This window comes from Dasypus novemcinctus, chromosome 16 (genome assembly GCF_030445035.2).
Source record: "Dasypus novemcinctus isolate mDasNov1 chromosome 16, mDasNov1.1.hap2, whole genome shotgun sequence".
Classification (NCBI taxonomy): domain Eukaryota; kingdom Metazoa; phylum Chordata; class Mammalia; order Cingulata; family Dasypodidae; genus Dasypus; species Dasypus novemcinctus.
Genome location: NC_080688.1, coordinates 21,830,308 through 21,844,271, shown reverse-complemented (window position 1 = coordinate 21,844,271; position 13,964 = coordinate 21,830,308).

The window sequence follows — 13,964 nt, the reverse complement described above, 5'->3', positions numbered from 1 at the left end:
ACAGACCCACAGACCCACCTGGGCTGATTGTAAACAACTTATAATGACTTTATTGAACTTTGAGGAGAGAATGCGGGTCACACAGGGAGTGCTAACCTGGCTTAGAGAGCACCCAACTGAGGGAACTTTGGACAGTGATCAATATGCCCGCATGCAGTTCCCAGAAGAGGACCCCCTGTGGGATCCAAATAGCGCCGTAGGGCTCAACCAACTAGAGACATTCCATAGGGCATTAGTTGAAGGATTCAAGGCAGGGAGCCGCAAGGCAGTGAATATGGCAAAGACCAGTCAAATTCTACAGGCTCTAGATGAGAGTCCTGCTCAATTCTATGAGAGACTGTGTGAGGCATTCTGTGTATACACGCCCTTTAACCCAGATGCTCCTGAGAGCCAAACAATGGTAAATACAGCATTTGTTGCCCAGTCACAGGCTGACATCTGGAGGAAGCTGCAGAAATTAGATGGGTTTGCTGAAATGAATATCTCTCAGCTCATGGAAGTAGCTACTAAGGTTTATGTCAACCGTGGTGAAGAAACAAAAAGGGAGGAAATTAGGAAGATGAGGAAAAAGGCAGATTTTCTGGCAGCAGCCATAGTGGAAAAGTCCATTCCTGTGACAAGGAAGGTAACTTGACAAGCCCCAGCCCCAAGGAGAGGGAAAGGCCCATGTCTAGGGTGAAATCAGTGTGCATACTGCAAGGAGGATGGACATTGGAAGCGAGAGTGTCGTAGCTGGCCACTTGACCCGGCCTCTGCAGCCAAAGCATTAGCCAGAAAGGTCAGTGGGGTATCACAACCCAAACGCTGGGACCGTAAATGTTCAGAGGAGAAACCTGCAAATCAAATCATTGGGCTGGCAGGAATGGAGGACTCTGATAGAAATTATTAGGACAGACCGGGCTCCTATTCCCTTGGCCCCGAGGAGCCTATGGTCGGAGTTCAAATTGGGGGCCGCACCATACATATGATGGTTGACACTGGGGCTCAACATTCTGTAATGACCAAGCCAGTTGGGCCTCTATCAAAAAGACAAGCCACTATCGTAGGGGCAATTGGCAAAAGTGCCCAAAGGCCTTTCCTTCAAGCCAGGACCTGCAATATTAGGGGAAGGGAGGTCACTCACGAATTCCTCTATCTTCCGGAGTGCCCAGTCCCCCTCCTGGGTCGAGACCTGCTGTCAAAACTACAGGCTCAAATTACCTTTAGTGCCACAGGGCAATCCACACTAACCTTGGGGCCACAAGACCCTCCGAAGGTAGCGCTAACCCTTCCTCTGCAGGAGGAATGGAAACTATTTTGCCTCAGTGAAACTGGAAAATCCATGGCCATACAGCTCCCCTTTGAAGATGTGCCTGAAGTATGCACAGAGGGGAACCTGATGGGGATGGCACATAACATTCCTCCAATTATTATTGAAATAAAGCCTACAGCCAGTCCAGTAAGCATAAGGCAGTATCCAGTTCCACGCGAAGCGCAAGAAAGGGTCCAGCTACATATTCAGAAATTGCTGAGTGAGGGCATATTGAAGCCGTGCCAGTCTCAATATGGGGTGGAACACCCCTCTCTTCCCAGTTAAAAAGCCTGATGGAGATTACCGCCCAGTCCAGGACTTACGAGCAGTTAATTTGGCAGTAGTAGCCCTTCATTCTGCAGTTTCTAATTCTTATACTCTGCTCAGTTTAATACCCGCATCGGCAATCTACTTTTCATGCCTAGATCTTAAGGATGCTTTCTTCTGCATTAGGGTAGCACCAAGGAGTCAGCCGATTTTTACCTTTACATGGGAAAATCCAAATTCAGGCGAAAAGCAGCAGCTAACATGGACGCGATTGCCTCAGGGATTTAAAAATGCACCCACTATTTTTGGGACAAGCCCTGGCCAGTGATCTCAAATCCTTTAAGGCAGAAAGCCATAACTGTTTTCTTCTCCAGTATGTAGATGACCTCATTCTCAGAAGTTCCACCTATCAAGACTGTGCTGGTGGAACCCATGCTCTTTTAAAACATCTACAGCAGAAGGGCTATCGGGTGTCTAAGAAAAAGGCCCAAATCTGCCTACCTCAGGTCAAATATCTAGGTTACAAAATAACACAGGAGCGCCGTGAATTAGGACTTAAAAGAAAGGAAGCAATCTGTAGTCTGCCTGAGCCCAATTCTCGCAGGAAGCTGCAAGAGTTCCTTGGGGCAGCTGGATTCTGCCGCAATTGAATCCCCAATTTTGGGGTCCTCATGCGCCCTTTATATGAAGCCACAAAGGGGGGAGATAGGGATCCCCTGCTCTGGAAAAGCCCACAGAAAAATGCTTTCACTGCTCTCAAGCTCTAATGGAAGCACCGAATCTCAGACTTCCAGACCTCAGTAAGCCGTTCTACCTCTATGTTCACAACCGCCAAAGAATAGCAGTAGGAGTACTCACTCAATACCTCGGTTCCTGGCAAAAACCTAAAGCGTATTTATCTAAACAACTGAACACTGTAGCCCAGGAATGGCCTTCATGTTTGCAAGCTGTAGCGGCTGCAGCCATGCTTACAGTAGAAGCTATAAAATTAACTCTTGGGCAGCCTATTATTGTCCGGTTTCCACATGCAGTAGTCACAATCTTAGAAGCCAAAGAAACACATTGGCTTACTAACAGCTGCCTGGTTAAATATCAGACCCTATTACGTGAAAACCCATCTATCCAGCTGGAACTTGTAAAAACCCTAAATCCAGCCACCCTGCTACCTATAGAGCCAGGGGTTCCAGCCCATAACTGCCTGGAAACATTGCAAGAAGTATATTCCAGCCGGCCAGACCTTCAAGACCAGCCATTCGCAAATCCTGACATGGAGTTTTTTACAGATGGGAGTAGCTTTATACAGGGCAGCAATCAATGAGCAAGATATGCTGTAGTAACATCTAAAACCACAGTAGAGGTGCAGCGCCTCCCAAATAACACATCAGCACAAAAAGCTGAACTCATTGCCCTCACCCGAGCCTTGCAACTTGCAGCCAGAGCCAAGGTTAACATCTACACAGACTCCAAATATGCCTTTCTTACCCTGCATGTGCATGGAGCCTTATATAAACAAAAGGGACTCATTAACTCGGGAGGCAAGAGCATTAAATATGGCACACAGATTCTGGAGCTACTAGATGCAGTTTGGGAGCCTGCCAAAGTAGCTGTAATGCACTGTAAGGGACACCAGACCAGCCACAGCCCCATTGCCCAGGGAAACCGGAGGGCAGACGCTGAAGCAAAAAGAGTGGCACGGGAGGGATCCCTATCTGAAAACCTGGCTGCTGTTCTCATTCCTCAACCCCTTAATTATCAGAACATCCAGTATACACTGCCTGTTCTTGCCCCGCAGCCCTTGAGAGCCACAATATACTCAAGCTGAGAGAGAGTGGATACTCTCTGAGGGCAGGACACAAAGGGAAAATGGATGGTGGACATTGCCTGATCACAGAATAGTTGTGCCACAAATATTAGCAGCAGCCGTCGTTCAAGACTACCATGAAAACACACACTTGGGAAAAACTCATCTTAAGGAAGTGTTAGAAAGATTCTTTTACATCCCAAGACTAGTCACTATCACCCATGCTGTATGCCAACAATGTGTAACATGTGCAAAGAATAACCCTCGCCAGGGGCCCACAACAGCCCCAGGGGTCCAGAGAATTGGTAGTATGCCCCTCGAAGATCTAGTAGTTGATTTCACTGAAATGCCACAATCTGGAGGCTATAAATATCTCCTAGTCCTTGTTTGCACATTTTCTGGCTGGGTGGAAGCCTTCCCCACTCAAACAGAAAAAGCTAAAGAAGTAGCCAAGGTTCGCTTCAGGAAAATTATCCCTCGCTTTGGGCTACCGCTCTCAACTGGCTCTAACAATGGACCAGCCTTTGTCTCTGAAATCACTCAAAAGATTGCAAAGGCACTGCGCATCCAATGAAAACTGCACACCGCTTACCATCCTCAGAGCTCAGGAAAGGTAGACCGAATGAATCGTACAATAAAGACTTATATTGCCAAGATTTGCCAAAAAATTGGGCTAACATGGGTGCAAGTACTTCCAAGTGCTCTCCTACAAATTCGAGCCAGCCCAAGCTGAAAACTAAGCCTAACTCCTTATGAAATGCTCTTTGGGAGGCCTCCTCCCTTAATCAGAAATATAGAGGGGGATCTTAGAGAAAGAGGGAACTTATCAATAGCTCAGCAGATAATAAGCTTAGGAAAAACCCTACATAACCTGCATCGCTGGGTCCAAGAAAGGGCCCCCATTAGCTTAAGCAGCTCTGTACACCCATACAAGCCAGGAGATGCAGTCTGGGTCAAGGACTGAAAGTCAGCTCCACTAATTCCTCAATGGTGAGGGCCCTATCTTATCATTTTATCCACCCCCACTGCAGTTAAGGTAGCTGAAATCATCCCGTGGATACACCATAGCTGAGTCAAGCAAGCTGCCCCAGAGTCCTGGACCTGTATTCCAGATACCCACAGCCCAACCAAACTCATCTTGCGAAAAAGGGAAACACTGAGCCCTGCTCCAGTCACACCCTGGAAGCTGACTGGTCTACGCACGGCTGAAGATTGAGGAGGGAACACCGAGCTCTGCTCCAATCACACCCTGGAAGCTGATTGGTCTACGCACAGCCGAAGATTAGGAATCCGAATTAGTCCACTGCAATGCCCCTTCAGCTGCTTTTCCTACTTCTAACCTTAACCCTCCCCTGGTCCCAGGTCGGCACCACAGAATGTAAGCCATGTATACAAAAGGTGCATACAGGGGCCCATGTCAACACCACATTAATATATCATAGTCATTACACCTGCAAAGGCCAGGTAACCACCTGTCAGTTTCAGGAAACCTCCTATAGTGTCTGAAATGCATCTGGCCAAATAACCTGCTATAACCCTAGACCCCCAACAGTCTCCCGTAAATGGGAAATAAGAGTGCTTAATCAAAATGGGGAGCTGCTTTCCTCCACCCCAGTCATGAGCCAGAACAAACAAGTGTCCCTCCTATTTGACGCATGTCAAGTTATAGACTCTGGAATACCATGGAACACAGATTGTGGAGAGCTCAGCTGGGAGCGAACGTATACTCATAGCAATATGTACATGTGCGCTCCAGAGATGGGAAGTGCAGCCCAAGGGGGGAGTTTTTGGTGCAAATACATAGGTGCATACTACTGCCCCTACTAGTCTTGTGTCACCTGGGCCACCTGGAAAACAAACATAGCTAAACAGACAGCTATCCTCACCAAGGGTATGGCCCCGGCTAACTGTCCACGTGGTCAATGTAACCCTTTAAATCTCACCATCCTTAAACCTGAATCCTGGCAGACTCAGGGAGTCCAAATGGGCCTCTGCATTGAAGGTAAAGAAATAGACCCAGGAGCCTACATCTGGGTTGGGTATCGAGAATATCCACTCACAAGTAAAGCCCATTCTGTGTTCCACTCTTTTTATGAAGAAATGGAAAAGCCCTTTTCCATCCCACAAGCAGCATGAAACCTTTTTATAAGCCTGGCTGAAGTGGTGGGGGCAGCCTTAAATGTCTCCTCATGCTACGTATGTGGCGGTACTAATATGGGAAACCAATGGCCATGGGAAACCAGGGAATACAATTACAGCCAACCATATAATGCAACTAACCTCCCGGCTGTCCCCCGAGATAGTATGTGGCCCTTACAAACTTCTGTCATAAGAAAATATTGTGCTTCAAGGGCCTGCCTAAGCTCCTCTATAGCTGTTGGAAATCTAACATGTACAGGGGGAAAATTCCAAAATCATACCACAAATACAACAGAACCTTAGGGAACATGGAATGAATCAAACCTCATTCTCATAAATCGTACTTTCCCCAATTTAATCACAGTGTAGAACTCCACTGCAAAGAGCCCCTTTACTGCCCCAAATGGTTTGTACTGGATTTGTGGGAAAGTTGCATTCCGAGAACTGCCACGAAACTGGTGTAGAACTTGTATGCTTGGTACAATAAAACCCTCCTTCTTCCTCATTCCCCTAACAGAAAGAAAAGAGCTAAGCCAGCCAGTGTATAAAAACATAAAGGAAAAAGGGCTGTCATTACCTGGGGAGGTGAAGAATGGCCCCCTAAGCATATAATCCAATACTATGGGCCAGCAACTTGGGCAGAGGATGGCATGTGGGGTTACCGAACCCCTATCTATATGCTAAACCGAATCATCTGCCTACAAGCGGTGGTAGAAATAATAACTAATAAAATTGCCCATGCACTGAACTTACTAGCCCAAGAGCAAACTAAATTCAGGAATGCTATCTATCAAAACTGTCTTGCCCTAAACTATCTCTTGGCAGCTGAAGGGGGAGTTTGTGGAAAATTCAATCTCTCTAACTGCTGCCTTGAATTAGATAACACTGGAAAGGTTATTAATGAAATTACAAGCAATATAGTAAAAATTGCTCATGTCCCAGTGCAAACCTGGAATGGTTGGAATATAAATAACCCATTTGGAAGCTGGCAGTCAATAGTAGACAATTTCAAGCTTCTATTGGGAATAGTTGCCCTCTTCATAGGAGCATGCACCATCCTTCCATGCCTCCTTCCTTTCATCATAAGCAAAATGCACACCCTAATAAATAGTGTAGTAAAAAGGCAAACACCTGCCCATCTCATGGCTCTATATACATACCAGCCAGTCCAGAGGAACTCAAACAATAGTGATGCCGAAGCTTAATAACTTAACCTTGGCCTCAAAGGGGGGAATATGATATAGCCTGTGCATTAAATCAAAATTATTTCCAAGAGTACCTAGTCTCCAAGATGGCCAAATAAGTAATATAGGGCCTACAGTCTTTGAATGTTCAGAAGGGATGTGAGACTGAGTGTGTATTCAGGGCTGCCTCCAAACAATGTGGAAGATATGCTAATCCAAACTGGCTTGGATGTAGAAAATATGTAACTCACCTGGAGGAAATAACCTATCTGATACTAAGATCAAACACTGAAGAACCTAACCAAAAGTCTGTTTACCATCACTGTTAGTCTTCCTAATCCTATATTCTCTGTATAAAAGAGTCTGGAAAAGGCTGTTCGGGGCTCGGTTTTTATTAGGACAAGAGTCCGCTGAGCCCGGCCGGTCGAAATAAACCAACTTCCTTCTTGGTATTCTTGTGTCCTGGCCTTTGATACCGTGCACACCCGATTTCTCTACAACAGTACATAAAAAGATAAAAAGATTTGATGGTGATGAATGGCACAATACAAGAAATCAAAAATATGCTGGAAGGACATAATAGCAGTTTTGAGTAGGCAGGGGAAAGAATTAATGATGTGGAAGACAACAAATTTGAAATTAAGCAGAGAGTAGAACAGATAGACAAAAAATTAGAAAACATCCCCACAGGGACTTAGGGATATGAAGAACAACACAAAATACACACAAACATATGCACTAGAGGGATCCCAGAGGAAGAAGAGAAGAGAAAGGTGACAGAAGGAGTGTGGGAGGAAATAATGACTGAAAAATTCCCAACCCTATTGAGGGAGATGGATGTTCATGTCCAGGAAGCACAGCACACCCCAAACAGTATAAATCCCAAGAGGCCTACTCCAAAAGATATGCTCGCCAAACCATCCAATGCTCAAGATAAAGATAAAATACTGAAAGCAAGAGAAAAGAGAACCATCACATACTAGGGAAGCTCAATAAAATTTAGTGCTGATTTCTCATCTGAAGCCAAGGAGGCGAGAAGGCAGGGGTATGACATAGTTAAGGTGCTAAAAGAAAAAAAATGTACAGCCAAGAATTTTCTATCCAGCAAAGCTAGCATTCAAAGATGATGGAAAGTTCAAAGTATTCACAGATAAACAGGTACTAAGAGAGGAGTCAATAAGAAATCTGCCTTTCAAGAAATACTAAAGGGAGTTCTGCAGGTTGAAAGGAAAAAAACAGGAAAGAGTTGGAAGAATGTGTAAGAACAAATAAGAAGACAAAAATAGAAATAAAAACAACATATGATATACATAAACACATAAACCCAAAGAGAACATGGCTAAAGTAATTAATTCCTTGAGAGTAATAACACTGAATGTTAATGGGTTAAACTCACCTGTCAAAGGACACAGATTGGCAGAATGGATAAGGAAATATGACCCACTTATATACTGTCTACAAGAAACCCACCTTACACCCAGGGATTCAAGGAGGCTGAATGTGAATGGCTGGAAAACAATCTTACAAGCAAACAATAATCAAAAAGGAGTGGTAGTAACTATACTAATATCAGACTTTAAATGCAAATCTATTGTAATAGAGAAAGACAGGCACTATATATTAGTAAAAGGGGAAATCTTTTAGAGGAAATAACAATCATCATAAACATTCATGCACCTAACCAGGGTACCTCAAAATACGTGAGGCAAACACTGGAAAACGAAGTTGAGAAGTAGATGCCTCTACAATTATAGTGAATGACTTTAATATAACATTATCAACATTAGATAGAATATCTCAAAAGAGAATCAGTAAAGAAACAAAGAATTTGAATTATACATTAGAGGATCTGGGCCTAATAGACATATACAGAACACTACACCCAAATACAGCAGGATATACATTCTCCTCAAGTGCACGCAAATCATTCTCCAAGATAGATCATACACTAGATGACAGAGAAATCTCAGTGCACTCGGAAATATTGAAATCATACAAAGTAATTTCTCTGACCACAATGGAAAGAACCTAGAAATCTGTAAGGGCCAGAGAAACAGATCAGGCACAATGATATGGAAGTTCAAACAACACATTCCTAGACAAACAGTGGGCAAGGAGGAAATTTCAAAAGAAATCAGTACCTACCTTTAAATGAATGAAAATGAGAACACAATGAAAATACCCTTAGCTAAAATAACAAGGAAAAAATAGTGGGTATATGGGAGTCCCCTATATTGTATATGTAACTTTACTGTAATCTAAAATTTTTTAGAAGACAAAATTAAAAATTAAAAGAAAAGGATGTAGACACTGAGGAAGGAATTGAAGAGACTGCCTTGCCACTGTACATGTAGAGCAACTCCTACTACTGTGATGGAAGGCAAAATGTTAAAAACAAAGTTTTATGATATTTTTCATTTTTTAATACTCCATTTCATTTTTCACTTTGTTTTGGTTTTTCTAAGTTATTATACATTTTACTTCTAATCTTTAAACTTGTCAATACTATTTCATTTTCCTACTAATTGAGTTTGGCAATATATTAGACTTCATTTTTGAAGAAGTTTTGGATCACAGAAGGGTTCGACTATGGCAAGGGAGAAGTGCACTGGTGTGGGGTGTCATCGATGGGGGATGCATGGGTTTGGGGGTGTTTTCCAGGTCATGTATATAGGGTATATAGATACGTTCAGATGTTCATTGGATATTGTCATAGTGGAGAGTTACACATGACAGCTGAGGAAGCACTGAGTTCACATCCTGGGAAGCTCTGTTGCATTTCCCAATGGAACAGCAAAAATCCCCCAAGTGCAAGGGCAAAGACCATGAAGAAGGATGGTCCAATGATGGGCCTTTGGTACTGATGACTAAGCTTATGAGCCTGTGTGCTTGAAATTTCAACTAGGCCTAGACCTGCAGGGTGCCTAAGAATTACCTCCTGAGATACTCCACGTTGCTCAAATGTGGCCACTCTCTAAGCCGCACTTAGCACATACATGCATTACCACCTCCCAGTATGGGACATGACTCCTACGGATGAGCCTCACTGGTGCAGAGGGATTTCCACCAAGCAACAACTGGTGATGCAACTAGAAGAAGACCTTGCATAAAAGGGGGAAATGGTAAAGACAAATGAGTTTTCATGGCTAAGGGACTTCAAAATGAGTCAGGAGGTCATCAGAGGAGTCACAATTACACATGTCTCAGCATTATCACAGAGACAACTACAGCAGATACAACCCCAGGTACTGGTGCTCCTGAGGGCTATGGAGACACACAGGTTCCAAGATCATGGCAGATGGCTCTGGAGTACATTGCCTTGCCAGTGGGGCCCTACTTTGGAATATGTGCTCCTGATTGTGATGGAGTTGGCCTCAGATATGACCCCTCTACACATGCCTTTGCTGTCACTTTTACCGAACCTGTGACTGGAGCTGGGGTTTGTGTATGCTCAGGAGACTTGAATTTCTGGACTGTCCATGTGCTAGCTGGGTCCTGAGCCTCAACAGAGTTGCAACACCCACTCTTCAGTTCATTGGGCTTACCCAGGTCAGCTGACAGGGAGGTGAAGATGGTCAATTACCACACCAGGGAACTGAGAGTGCCTACAACTGCAAGCAGGAGAACCACATCCGGCAACCATATGTGATCTAAGCCGCTCTTGATTTAGAGGTGGAGTGGACATCACCATCCCAGGGTCCACAGGATGGAGGAATAAAATATGGATGAGAGTGGACTCTCTGGTATTCTACTATAGAACTATTTTGACTCTAAGAATGGAAGAAATTGCATCATTGTTGTGGGGACAGTGGCCATGGTAGTTGCTGAGGGCAGAGAGAGGAAAGAAGAGATGTGGTGTGGGGGCATTTTTAGGACTTGGAATTGCCCTAAATGATATTGCAGGGACAGATGCTGGACATTATATTCCTGCCATAACCAACTGAATGGACTGGGGGAGAGTGTAAACTACAATGTAAACTATAATCCATATGGTGCAGAAATGCTCCAAAATGTATTCACCTAATCCAATGAATGTGCCACAGTGATGAAAGAAGTTGTTGATATGGGAGGATGGGGGTGTGGGGGGTAAATGGGAACCTCTTATATTTTTTAAACTAATTTTTTTGTGACCTATGTGTCTTTTAATAAAAGGCAATTAAAAATAAAATAAAATAAATAATAGAAAAAATAAAGAAATTGATGAACCCAAAGACCAATCACAGGTAAAGAGACAGAATTGGTCATTAAAAACCTCTAAACTGAGAAGAGCATGGGACTAGATGGCTTCACAGGTGAATTCTACCAAACGTGCAGGAAAGAACTAACCCCAATTCAGCTTAAATTAAACTCTTGTAAAAAATTGAAGTAGAATGAACATTGCCTAACTCATTCTATGATGCCAACATTACCCTAATACCACAGTCAAAGAAAGAAGCTTCAAGAAAGAAAAATTACAGACCTATCTCTCTAATGAACCTACATGCTAAAATCTTTAACAAAATACTTGCTAATCATATTCAACAACACATTAAATGAATTATACACCATGACCAAGTGGGTTTCATCTCAATTATGTATGCAAGGTTGGTTCAACATAAACAAATCAATCAATGTAATACACCACATAAATAGATCAAAAGAAAAAAAATCACATGATCATCTCTATAGATACAGAAAAAGCATTTGACAAAACAAAGCACCCTTTCCTGATAAAACACTGCAAAGGATAGGAATAGGAGGAAACTTTCTGGACATGATATAGGAAATAAATGAACAACCACAGCTAACATCATATTCAATGGTGAAATTCTAAAAGTTTTCCCTCTAAGATCGGGATCAAGACAAGGATGCTCACTATCACCACTCCTATTTAACATTGTGCTAGAAGTATTTGGTCAAGCACTGAGGCAAGTAAAAGATATAAAAGGCATTCAAATTGGAAAGGAAGAAATCAAAATTTCACCATTTGCATACAACATGATCCTATACATAGAAAGCCCTGAGAAATCTACAACAATGCTTCTAAAACTTATAAATGAATTCAGTAAAGTTGCAGGTTATGAGATCAATGTGCAAAGATCAGTACCATTTCTGTACACCAATAATGAGCAATCTGAGGAGGAAATCAAGGAAAAAATATCATATACAATATTAATTAGATAAATCAAATACCAAGAATAATTTTAACTAAGGATGTAAATGACATACACAGGAAACTACACAACTTGTTAAAGAAATTAAAGATTACCTTTCATGGATAGGAAGACTGAATACCACTGAGATGTCTCTCCTACCCAAACTAACCTACAGACTTAAGACAATCCCAATAAAAATCAACACAACATTATTTATTTTTTTGCACTTTTAAAAATTGATGTTAATAGATCACAAAGAATGTTAAATTAAAAAACATAAAAAACACAAGAGGTTCCCACATACCCCACTCCCCACCTCCCACCCCATCAGTTTTGTAAATTGTATTTTTTGAAGACATATACATCATAAAAAAATCATTACATTAAAAAATATAAGTGGTTCTCATATAACCCCCACCCCCACCCCACTCCTCCCATACCAACAACCTCCTCCATCATTGTAGCATACTCATCGCACTCAGTGAACACTTTTTAGGAGCACTGCTGCACCACACAGATCATAGTTTACCCTGTAGTTCACACTCTCCCCCAGTACATTCAGTGATTTATGGCACGATACATAAAGTCCAGAATCTGACCCTGCAATATCATTTAGGACAACTCAAGGTCCCAAAATTGCCCCACATCACATCTCTTCTTCCCTCTCCCTGCCCTCAGCAACTGCTGTGGCCACTTTCTCCATCTCAATGCTACAATTTCTTCTATTACTAGCTACAATAGTTTTATACTAGAATACCAGTAAGTCCACTCTAATCCATATTTTTTCCTCCATTCTGTGGACCCTGGGATTGTGATGTCCACTCCGCCTCTAGATCAAGAGGGTGCTTAGAATCCACATGGATGATGGATGCAATTCCTCTGCTTGCAGTTGTTGGCACTCTTGATTCCCTGGTGTTGACCATCTTCACCTCCTTGTTAGCTGACCACGTTCATCTCCCTATTAGCTGACTTGGGTATGTCCAATGAACCAGTAAGTAGGAATTGCAACTCTGCTGAGTCTCAGGGCCCAGCTGGCACAAGGGCAGTCCAAAGATTCAAGTCTCCTGAGTATGTTCCATCCCTAGCACTAATCACAAGTTCAGTAAAAGTGACAGAAGAGGCATGTATAGAAAGGTCACATCTGAGTCCAGCTGCATCACACTCAGGAGCACAAATTCCAAAGTAGGGCCCTCTGACATGGCACAGAACTCCAAATCCATCTGATGACAATATACCCTGTGGATCTCTGTAGCCTTCAGGAGAAACAGCACCTAGGGTGTTATCTATTTGTCTCTCTCTGGGGTCCTGCTGAGGTGTGCATAAGCGTGACCCCACTGATGACCTCCTGACTCTTTTTGGAAGACTCTTAGCCATATAAACTCATTTATCTTTACCATTTCCCCTTTTATTCAGGGCCCAAAAGCAGTTTTTAACACTTGACCCAACATTTAGGCTGAGATATTTTGCTGATCTAAGTTGACCCTTTTATTCAAGGTCTCTTTCTAGTTACATCACCAGGTAGTGATTGCTAGTAATCCCTCAGCACCAGGGAGGGTCATCCCCAGGAGTCATGTCCCATGCTGAGTGGAAGCTAATGCATTTACATGCTGACTTTGGCTTAGAGAGTGGCCCATTTGAGCAACATGGTGGCTCTCAGGAGGTAACACTTAGGCACCTTGCAGCTCTAGGCCTAGTTTATATTGCAGGCACACAGGCTCATAAGCATAGTCATTAGTATCAAGGGCTCATTATTGGACCATCCTTCCTTGTTGGTCTTTGCCATGACACTTGGGGGATTATTGTTGTTCCATTGTGGAATGTAACAGAGCTCCCCTGGGTAGGAACTCAGCACTCCCTCAGTTGACATTTGTAAAAAAAAAGTAACTACTATAAAATACCCAGCATATATCAGAACATTTTTATGTCCCTTGTATACATGCCCTGGAGAATTCCGCCCCCCTACTCATGTGCCCCTCCATCAATAACAGCCCACATCAGTGTTCCTCCCCTGCCATAGCTGAACCTCAACTGTGGTCCAAAATTTCTTCAACAATGAAGCCTAATATATTGCCAAATCAATTAATAAGAACATGAAATATAGTAATGGGTTTAAAGTTTAGAAATAGAATACATAATTTAGAAATACT